Raw genomic sequence first — 10627 nt, 5'->3', positions numbered from 1 at the left:
TAAAAATTTCATTTTTCAGATACCAAATCACTTTTTCCCCTAGAAGATGTACCCTCCAGCAGTAATTTGTTACAAAAAAAGGAAGGTTGGGACAGCTTATTGCTTTGTATTTGTGTACATATCCTGACACAACAGGATGCTCTTGCCTGATGGAGAAAGAAGGAGTAGAAGAAAAAGGACTAAAGATACAAAATGCTGAATAGAATTTGATTACAGCCTATTGTTACTCACTATTTCACTCAAGCAGTGAACACGTTCATAGATATTAGATTTGCTTCAACATGAACAAAAAAGGTGGTCCATCTATTCAAGTAAATAATAATAATAAAAAAATTAAGTCTCAGTAATAACTGCCATAAAGTCCTTGATCATTATGTTTAGCTATTTGTCCAGCACACCTTCCCTGATTAAAGGATATTGTTACATAGTAGGTCCTGTACAGAATTTTAGCCCAGATAAAAATTATCTGACAATATCAGATGAACTTTCTGATGTGCAGCAATTCATTTCTCTTAGGTACATGCAGTGTCAAAAAATAATGTGTAAACTGGGAATGAGCACTCCCCAGGCAGAATTTATGAAGTTACAACTTCATTGTTTCCCATTTCACTGTTCTTACAATGAAACCCAATCATAATTTTATCCTTTCCAATATAACTTTTCAAAGACAAAAGATTAAAACACGTGGGGAGGGAAGGAGTAGGAATAAAGACAAAAGATTAAAACACCTTCCAGATCAGCAGTTTCAATTCCAGGACACTAAGACTGAGCCTTAGAGCTGCACACAGACAGAGTGTAACATTTAGAAATCTATAAACCAGTGATTTAACACACCACTAACTAAAAGGAGGCATCTGATTATACAGAACTGCCAAGCAGATGCCAAGAATGCTTTTATGGTTTCCAATCATTTACTCCCTGTACTTCACTCCAAAAATTCATTCCTTCTTTTTTACTTGCTCCTAGAGGGTCCTGAACCTGGGAAAAAAATCTGGGGAGTGAGAAAATCTCAACCAGAACAGAAAAAGCCTCCACGCCCAAGCTGTCATCTCCTTCCAGTCTACACCATTTTTACAGCTGAAGAAACAAGGTATTTATCCACTTAAAGACCTAAATTAGAAAGGATTGGTTGAAAAAGGCAGGAATTAATTAAACTTAGTTAAGTTCAAAAAGGGAAGTCAGAGAATTAACAAAACAGCAACAAGTTTACAATCCCTTGAAGATTTTGACCATGGAGCTTATTAATAATGCTTACAATTCACCAGTCACTCATTTATATAAATGTTAGAAGAACGTGGATAATAATCTAAGATTTGTATAAAATCAGCTTTCAGTGAAATGCCAATCCACAATCACCTGTAATTGTTTCAAACATTACAGTCTAAATTGTTTTAGACGTGGCTGAGCTGCAATAATGCTGACAGTTTGCAAAACAAATTATCAGTGTATCCATTAGGCCTGGAAGTTGTGATTTGCAGTATAAAATATACATGAAAGCAGAAAAGAGTTCAATCATCCACCACTGCATAATTCACAGCATTTTTCTGCTTTTTGTGTCACTCTGTGTATCCTGCCTAGGCCCTTGCACAACGATACAGATAATACACTGTAGAGCTGTTACTCTCCATTTTATGTTGGTGTTCTGTGGATGTGTACTTGATGAACAGAAACACAGCACAAAGAAATTTATTCCACAACACGTCCAGAAAGCCCACTGAGACTCAGAAGATTGTGATTCAGTCATGTCCCATGTGGAAGTTCTTCACTTGCTGTCCTCCTCTGCTTAACCTCTTGCCTTCCTGCCCCTCACCAGCTATTTTGCATTCCATGCCCTGCAGTAGCTTTCTGCTTCCATGTGAATTTCAGGAACTCCTCAGCAGTGACATAATTTGCTCCAAAAAATTTTTAAAACTTCCTTGCCTGATTTTGTCAAACTTTATTTCAGACAATCCAAAATCTGAAGGGGCACAGAGCACATTACCTATCATGCACAAGAAGCTCTCTGTAGTTGTGTTCTTATTCTACGAAAAACAAATCTTTCATGTACTGCTCTTTCCTAAGTAGTCACTTGAGCTTCATTTTCAGAAGACATTGACCAAAATTCTACCCAAATGTGGCTACTCCAGTCACAAATCAGTACCTCAGAATGCTGCATATCTCCTTTTAGAACCCATCCAGCTGATTAATTCCCTTGACAGTCGCTCAAGCTTCGGTGCACGTATTTCACCTTGCATCAAAACCCATCAGAAAGAAAGGCAGATGTTATTTGCAGCTGAATCCTGACTCATCTCACTTTGAGTTCTACCTCCTGCAGCCCTTCACACTTCATCTCAGCAGCTAAACATCAGGGAACAAGCAGGACTAGAAGTAAAGTGCCAGCTGGTGTTTTACACACTGTCCTGCTTCACCCCAAAGACAGGGCCAGAGGAATGTCCTTCCAGTTCTGTTCCTTTCTGCAAGGTGACTGGAACATCTTATTATGTTAAAGAGAATAAACAGAGGATAAAATCATTTCTGACTTGTACAGTGCCCAGAATCAACTCTCCATTGCTTCGGAGTCATGGAGTCAAACACATCTCACATAGAATTATTTCATGGTCTTACAGAGAATAGCAGCTGACAGACAATAAAGAGATTCAATCCAAGCTGGCCAGGATTTGTGTCTGATTTCAGACACAAAGGTCTGAAAGAAATTTCCTCATTCTTATGAGATGTTTTAAACCTGTGCAATAATTACACCAAGGAGGGAGGAAGATTCTCTCAGTTTGTGTTCTCAGACAGCAGGGAACTGCAGTCACTGCAAAGGGGCTCTGTAAAAGGATGCAGAAATATCCTGCTTTTTCAGGGACAGTCTTCACCCCTCTGTGCCCATCCTACACAGAGCACATGTCACAAGACAGAGCAACGTGCAGGGCACCCAGGCTGCTGCCCACTGAAGATGCCATTCAGCACCACTCCAGAAGTGATTTCTTATTTAATGCTTGCCTGTTCTTTCAATTCTCTTCCTGTGGTCTGTTGCTGAGTGATGCTGATCTCTGTCTCTTGACTACCTGGAGTGAATTGCATTGCAAATAAGCTGTTCTCCTTTTGCCTGATACAAAGCCAACCAAAATGCCAGCACTTGATTTTTCACTGTTCTCAAGATGCTGTTCTGGGGAGCACCATGAGTAAAACACACCCCAAAGGGTAAGCACACCACTCACCAGGGTTGTCTGGGTTTAGGGACCCCCTGAAGCAAAAAGGGGTGAGGAGGAAGGGAGAGTAAATGAAAAGAATGATGGAATCTATGTTTTATTTTAATAACTTTTAAGAGCAGTAGACAGTATCACATTTTGAACCAACCTGCTACACGAAAGGCCATTATATTTCATCCAATCTTTCCTGCTATTTACCCAGTTGTGTTTTGTTAAAGCTTCTCTTCCAATTTTGATAGAAGAATCCATCAGTTGTCATGGTACTCTGTCCAAATAGCTATCCACATTATCTGAAGGATAGATAAGGATGAATCTCTACAGTCAATATACACAAACCAGCTTTAACACAGACCTGGCAGGACAGAACTATTTCTGCAACACCTTGAATAGGTTTCACAATCTATAAATTAACTAAACTTTGCCTCTGCACCCTACTACTAAGTGCCAGGTACAGCCCAGACATAGCCAGGCACTATCTAGAGGCATAGAGGAAGGACTGCTAATTGCTGAACTATAAGAAACACCAAGAAATGTCACCTGTCACCCATCATTTCTGCTGAAAGGCAGTGATAGCAATCCATTTCAGGCCTTTCTGTTGGCAATTTGTCTTCCTGATGTTGATATATGAATTAGCTCCTTCAGGAATGGTCTGCTGACTTCATGCAAATTCACAACACAAAGATGTAGAATGCAAATTTGTCTAAAATTAACTGCCTGCAATTAAATTTCAAGGCCTCAATTTAAACACATGACATTACCTGCAAAGCTTGGAGTTAGAGGACTTGGAAAAAAAAACCAAAAACTTTTAAATCAATGCAAATGCCTTCAAGAAGCTTCTCTTCACACAGAGGGATGACCCACAGAGAAGACAGGTGTACATGAAACCAGATACACAGGTACAGTTATAGAATCCTTAGACCAGTGAGATTTCTGCAGCATTTACAGACAGAAACCTCCAGTTTTCTCAGGGGGACTCCATCATGCCAGGTGCTCAGCAAAGATGCCACTCAGCACCCTCCCACAAGGTTAAAGATGCTGCAGGTCACGTTCTGCTGTTTTCTCCAGCCCTCTTGGTGCATGGAGAATTTATTTCAATGGAATCAAGACAGCAGTAAGGGATAGAAAGTTAGAAATTAGCTGAATTTTAGCACACTTTGAGCTGTTGGTAAAACCTATTATTCTGAATAATACAAATAGCTTTACTGCTTAACACAGCATCTATTAATTATTTGATTGTTTCATGATACAAATGAATAACTGTTTATTCAAGCAAGGTCTCTGAAAGACAAAAGCTGTTGAGTATTGATTATCAGCTGTTAAAAACCCCCAAACCACTGTGCATATCATCCTTCAGTCCAACTCAGAGTCCCCACCTGAGCATTTCACTGAATTCACCTCCAGGTAATTCCCCATCAAAAAACTACTTAGTAGCAATGTAAGTACACATAGGTTCAAAAAAATATGAGGGGAGTTTCTGTACAAAAAAATCCCAAACAAAACCAGGAAGTTCAAGAGACAGATTTGATTACAGTCAGGGAGGATAAAACCAGAATCTTTGATTATTATGAAAACAACTCTAGAGGTCTGTGATGACTTGGAATTAGCAGTTCAAACCCCCAGGAACCCAAAGAGAATGGTACATTACAATGGATTGACAGTAATCTTATTTTAGCTGAGTAAACAAGGTAGAGAGGTTTTTTGTTTTTTTAAAAAAAATCTTTCTGTGTGTAAACAGTGAATTTAATCTTAATTATTACATATAAAATCGAATTTGCCATTGGATCTTTTCTTAATCAGTTTGAAGAAGGCAAGCACACACCTTTTCCAAGCACTGTCCTTACAGAATATGGAGTTCAAGCAGAAGCAAGAGAGGAAACAGGAAATAAATGTCAATTTTGTTCAAAAGCATAGGAAATGAATGAGAAAACTGGTGGGCTCCAACAATTAAAAGACAAAATGATCAGGAATAATTTCTCTACTATGCAGCTGTGGAGAAGCTGGGCAGAGCTATGCTGAAATAATTAAAAAAAGACCTGAGTTTAAGAAGAAATCTATGTCCAAGAGAGACTTGCAAACAGACTGATAACATCACTTAGTTTTATTCCAAGTGTTTGGTGAAGTCTTTCCCCATCTTTCCTTGTTAATCATTCCATATTTTTGGGATTATAAACACCAAGAGAAAAATGAACAGACATGTAGTAGGAGTATGAAGGGGACTGAGTTCAGAGCTGTCTTGATTCACCTGCCAAGTGCCAGAACTGTGAAAAACCAGGCAAAGTCTTTCACCTTCTGAAGAGCTTCACAGTCTAAGAGGAAGGATTGTTACTGCACCAGTGAGTTCAGTTTCACAGCAAAGAAGGAATTTGTTGCAAACAGCACTATGTGAATGTCTTCAAAGTCAACACATGCTATGGCATTGCTTGGCCAGACTCAAAAGTCCACCAAAACCCAGTAGGAATCTGTCACTCCTCTCCCACCAAGTTTTCTGTCCCTTCTCTGCCTCAGCAACAAGCAGAAATGTAAAAATTGTCAAGAGGAATTTCAAGTGTTCTGTTCATTTGAAAGTGAAGCTCATATCAATAACCCAAGGTATAATCCAGATTTCAAATTCCAGCCAGGAAGATCTGACCATCCTTCCCCTCTCTGTGCACTCTCTTCCTCTCCAACCTATGACACATAGAAAAATAATGGGAAAAATTCATCTCCACTGCAGTTTCTTATTTAACATTAATAAAAGTGGAATTGCTGCAACATGCTCAGGAAAAAAAAAAAAAAAACCAAAACAACACACCCAGATCAGTGCAAATAGGAGTAATACATAAAACCATCTTCTGGATAAGTGCAATTTTTCTTTCTTTATCTCTAACTTTTTCTGGGTTTAAACACCTCCACATACTTTGATTCATTTGTTCCACCAGGTCTGCTCCTTTGAACTCCAGTAGAAGGTGGGACAACTGCAAAGCAAAGTTCATTGGTCTTTATAACCCCTGGGGACAGCTGAAGGCAGGATGTGCCTGGCAGTCCTGCCTGCAGGTCAGTTCATATGCTAAACCTTCCAAAACTGGGTTGCCAGTCAGTTAAAAAAATAAGGAAACATAATGCCTACAAGAAAGTAAAAAAAGAGCTTTAAAATGACATAAAATGTTGTTCCAAAATTCAGAGCAAATTAGGAAAAGTAGATCTAAGGAGGTAAGCAGCTCTCCTGCACCTGCTGTGAGTATTTGCATTGCACACCCCAATACAAAAAGGAAAACACATCTGTACCCCCCTTTTGCTGCTCCTGGTGGGGAAGCACTGAGGATTGCATTTCATGGTAAGAGCTCTGCTTCCTGAAGAACAGCTTGAAAAAGCTTTACTATCATTTTACTGAAGAAAAAAATAAAAAAGCTGTTAAATCTCAAGGACAGGAAGAGCTAAAGGAGAAAAGTGATTGCTTCTATCACCTGCTTTTTCATACATCCATAGAGAAGATGGCTACAAACATCTACAAGAACCAAAACCAATGCCACACGTTACTGAAAACAATCAGAAAATCCTCAAAAAACCCAAAGTTACCTTGGGCAAATTGCTCTGTATGTCTTGTACATCCTTGAGCTACAGTTGGAGCCAACCAAAGCTCACATGTAGGAATCAGAGGGAGTTTCCCTTGGATACAGCCAGATGGCAGGTGATAGAAGGCCAAAATAATTTGGCCAGAAATGAAACCTCCAAAATCCATTTTAGAAGAATCATTCAGTAGCTTCTGTCTGCCCTGACAAACCCAATGACAGAGCATGATGCACCCTGAGTGCCACACAAGGAGCACACCTGCACTCATGCAAAAGAAGAGTTAGGATTTAAGGACCTACCATCAGAAGAAACCACAAAAAGAAGAAACCACTGTTAATTTAAAGGCCCATCATGCCAGAGTCAGGATGAAAGCAATGCTGCTTCCCTTGGGAGACCCAGGGATTCACTTTTTCCAACCTCCAAGCAGGCAAAGAAAACTCTGAATTTAACAACTACACAAGAGTTTGGCAACACAGCACACACTGTGGTGTGGATGAGGCTTCATACCAAAAGGTCACTTTTAAATAAATGACAAATCCAAGTGTTAGAAAATGAAAGCTCATGTTTTTCTGTTACACTCATGCAACAAGACCTTGAAATCTGTCACGTGGTGCAACAAGCACCACAGGTATAGTGCCCAAAATGCTTTTCTCAAATACTTAAAATTTTGCCTGAAAAGCAACATTCCTGATGTGGAAAGAAATGCTGAAAGAACCTAGGTCTGTACATCCAGACACAAAATGTTTTTTACCATTGCCTTAGCACACATGAGGACACTACAAAACTCAGAACTGGTCCACAAGGAGGGGCTCCTACAACTGCTGCAGTGGCCACAGCCAGTTTTCCACTGCAAAGTTGTGAGTCCAGCAACTCCCTCAAGCTGAGTGGCCCACAGCACCTAGCAGAACCCACCCAGAGTCCATCCAAACCTGCACTGGTTAAGCCAGGAGCTTGGGCTGTGGATCTGAACACAGGATGGATGTTGGATATGGGCCTGATCCACAAAGTGGCTTTGCTCCCTGCTAGTTCACTACAGTAGTGTCAGAAAAATCTCATAGATTTACATACAAACCAAACCATAATGTAAAAAACCAAAATACTTTATACTATTCTTCTCCTGATGTCCTTTGTTTTAAGGCATATGAGTAGTTATAAATCTCTTGAGTTGAGATTTTAATTAAACCATGTCCATATAGTCTTTGATTTGCTTTCTTATCTTGGCTTTGGTTTTGGCCCAGCACTCATGGAAATACATGAGTATTTATTTCAACATTCCCTCAAGCTGCTCTAAAAGTCACACAATTACTTACAGACATGTATTAAAATGTATATATTTATATATATATATATATATTAAAATAGTGAATAGAGGCAGGTGGTTGTACCCATTTCAGGGATCCTATACTGGTGTGGACAAGCTGAAGCCAACTCCACATATGTATGCATACACATCACCAGTTAATTCCTGGTTTATTTCTACTTGTTTATTATCACCTTGCTGGAAGGGCAATATTGGCCAACAGTTGCAATATTAAAGCTACAATAGTTTTGGTATCTGGAATGAAAACCTGGAACTGTTGTAAGTTTATTTTGTAGTTTAAACATCTATTGTTAAGTTACAAGACCACACACTGTGACTTTTGGGAAATCTCTGGTTTACATTACCTGGCTGTACACTTGCAATCTCAGATAAACAAGAAGCAGACACCACAAAGTGTTAAATACAACAGCACACATTATTTTTTAATTCTCTTTGTAAGGATAAGAGTTCAGCCTCTCTTGACTGTTTCTGTGCTTCATGTGCCAAGAAGCATTCCTGAGCTGAGACCTTCCAAATTAAAGAAAACAAAGATCCCTTGCATGCCTGGAAGAATACACAGTCCAGGAACATGGTAAGGGAATAGGAGTCATCTACAATTTCAAATGAATTTATTTACCAGAGGGAAAGACTGATTTAAGATCTGACACCTTCTGCTCTAATCCACTTTTGTACATACAAAATCTATTAGGAACATGACCCGATGTACTACCAGTTAAGCCCATTTTCCCCTCTGCCCTGCTACTCCCTGCATAAAGGCACTGCTCTTGTTCTGCACACTGTGTGTTTCTGCCCAGCCTGGAAATGCTGCTCCTGCTTCAAGATGCCATCCAAAGCCTTTCCAGTGTGACCATTTGCTTCTTGGAAAATGTCCCTGGATGGGCAAACCCATGTCACTTCCAGCAGAAACTAATATTTTCCTTTATTTGGAGAAAATACCATTAAGCAGCATATGCTGCAAGCACAGCAGAGTTTTCCAGTGAAGTTTGCCTGTCAGTTTGGGGCCAGGGGTTGGCAGGCAGGATGCCTGACTGCAAAAGGTGAAAAGAAAGAAGAAAGAATCCTACTTGTGTACTAACAACAGCCCTGCATGATTCTGCTTCCCATTGTGAACACTGAGCCTCAGAACAGGCTCCTGCTGGACTACATTTCCATCATTTGCTTGTTTAGCTGTTTGTTGGCTTTTTGTTTTTTATTATTATGCCTGTCTGGAGATCACTAACATGAAAAAGGATTATAATTATGATGCAAAATACCACGTACTCCACCTAAACACAGTACATATGTAGCTTTATTTCTCCTCACCCTCCTGTTGTACAAGCCCAATTAGTTACACCAAGCACTCCACTACAACAGGAATGTTTCCTATGCAGTTTCATTTGCTAAATACCTTTGTGACAGCTTCTTGGCAAGAACTGCAGCAGAGAGGTTAACATATGTTAAGAACACATACAGCAAGCATCCCCAGTTAGAAAGCAAGCAAATAGGAAACATCCCAACAGTAGCATTTCTCTTGCCCTCCATTCAAACCACTTTGCTTCAGAAGCTCCAGACAGATTTCAGCAGCAGAGCTCACCACTACAGAGAGGGATCTGTGGCTACAGGTTTATTACATTCAACAAGTTTCAAGCTCATCAGTGATTCCAATCCATAATCTTCCACTTCAGACTCCTGTTTCGGAAGCACTGGATTGAAAGGTGAAATGGCAGGTTGGGAGAGATAAAAATGGACTTTGGAGCAGAGGACTAAAAATAAAAACCAAAAGTCCTTTTTAACAGACTTTCTCAAATTGCAGAAGCTATAAAGGTCTGCAATGTATATAAAAGCATATGCCACTTGCTTAGAAATTGCTCCTCTGAGTATCACCAGGAACAGCAGTATTCCAGGTTTTTCTCCTTTTCTTGTCACATCCATCTCCTTTTTCTTTCTATACCAGAACATGCTCCAATTGTCCTTCCCTGTTGCTGGAACAGTAGCCCAGAGGTGTTGGAGAGGAGGAAAATCTTGCAGAAGGGTTGGAGGCTTCTGGAAAAGTGTCTCTGTCCCCTGACAGCTGCCTGGAAGAAAGCAGAGCAGGTACCCCATGTGGGGAAGGGACCCCTCAGCTTCATCTGGAGTTTTGAGAACCATCTGCTCCTTCTTCTCATCCTAAACCTCTTCAAACTTCTATAACCCACAGTCAAACCCTGACTGCTCCTTCTTTCCCAGCATTCTGCTCTCAACACTAACTCCTCAAAAAATCCCCTTTCTCCTGGCTGCCACAGCAACAGATCCTCTCCCTGAAGCTCCTTACCTGTCTCCCAAACCCCTGCAGATTCATTCCTAATTTATCTATGCCTCGAAAACCAAGCAATGTTTGCTCTGCCCATCTATTCCACTTATTGGGTGAATTTTAACCACCCAAGGGGCTGTAAGCCACGGCTTAGGCTCCCAGGTCCATTCTTTTGAGACAGGTGAGACTGAACACGTTTTGCTCAGAAGATGGCAGCTGTAAATAAGCATATATTTAAGCCAAAAATAAGAATTAGAAATAATTTAAAGTCTCCTACTCTCCATTCTCAGAACA

The sequence above is a fragment of the Heliangelus exortis genome, chromosome 7 (genome assembly GCF_036169615.1).
Source record: "Heliangelus exortis chromosome 7, bHelExo1.hap1, whole genome shotgun sequence".
NCBI classification, from domain to species: domain Eukaryota; kingdom Metazoa; phylum Chordata; class Aves; order Apodiformes; family Trochilidae; genus Heliangelus; species Heliangelus exortis.
The sequence above is the reverse complement of the archived record's forward strand: the minus strand, read 5'-3'. Positions refer to the sequence as shown.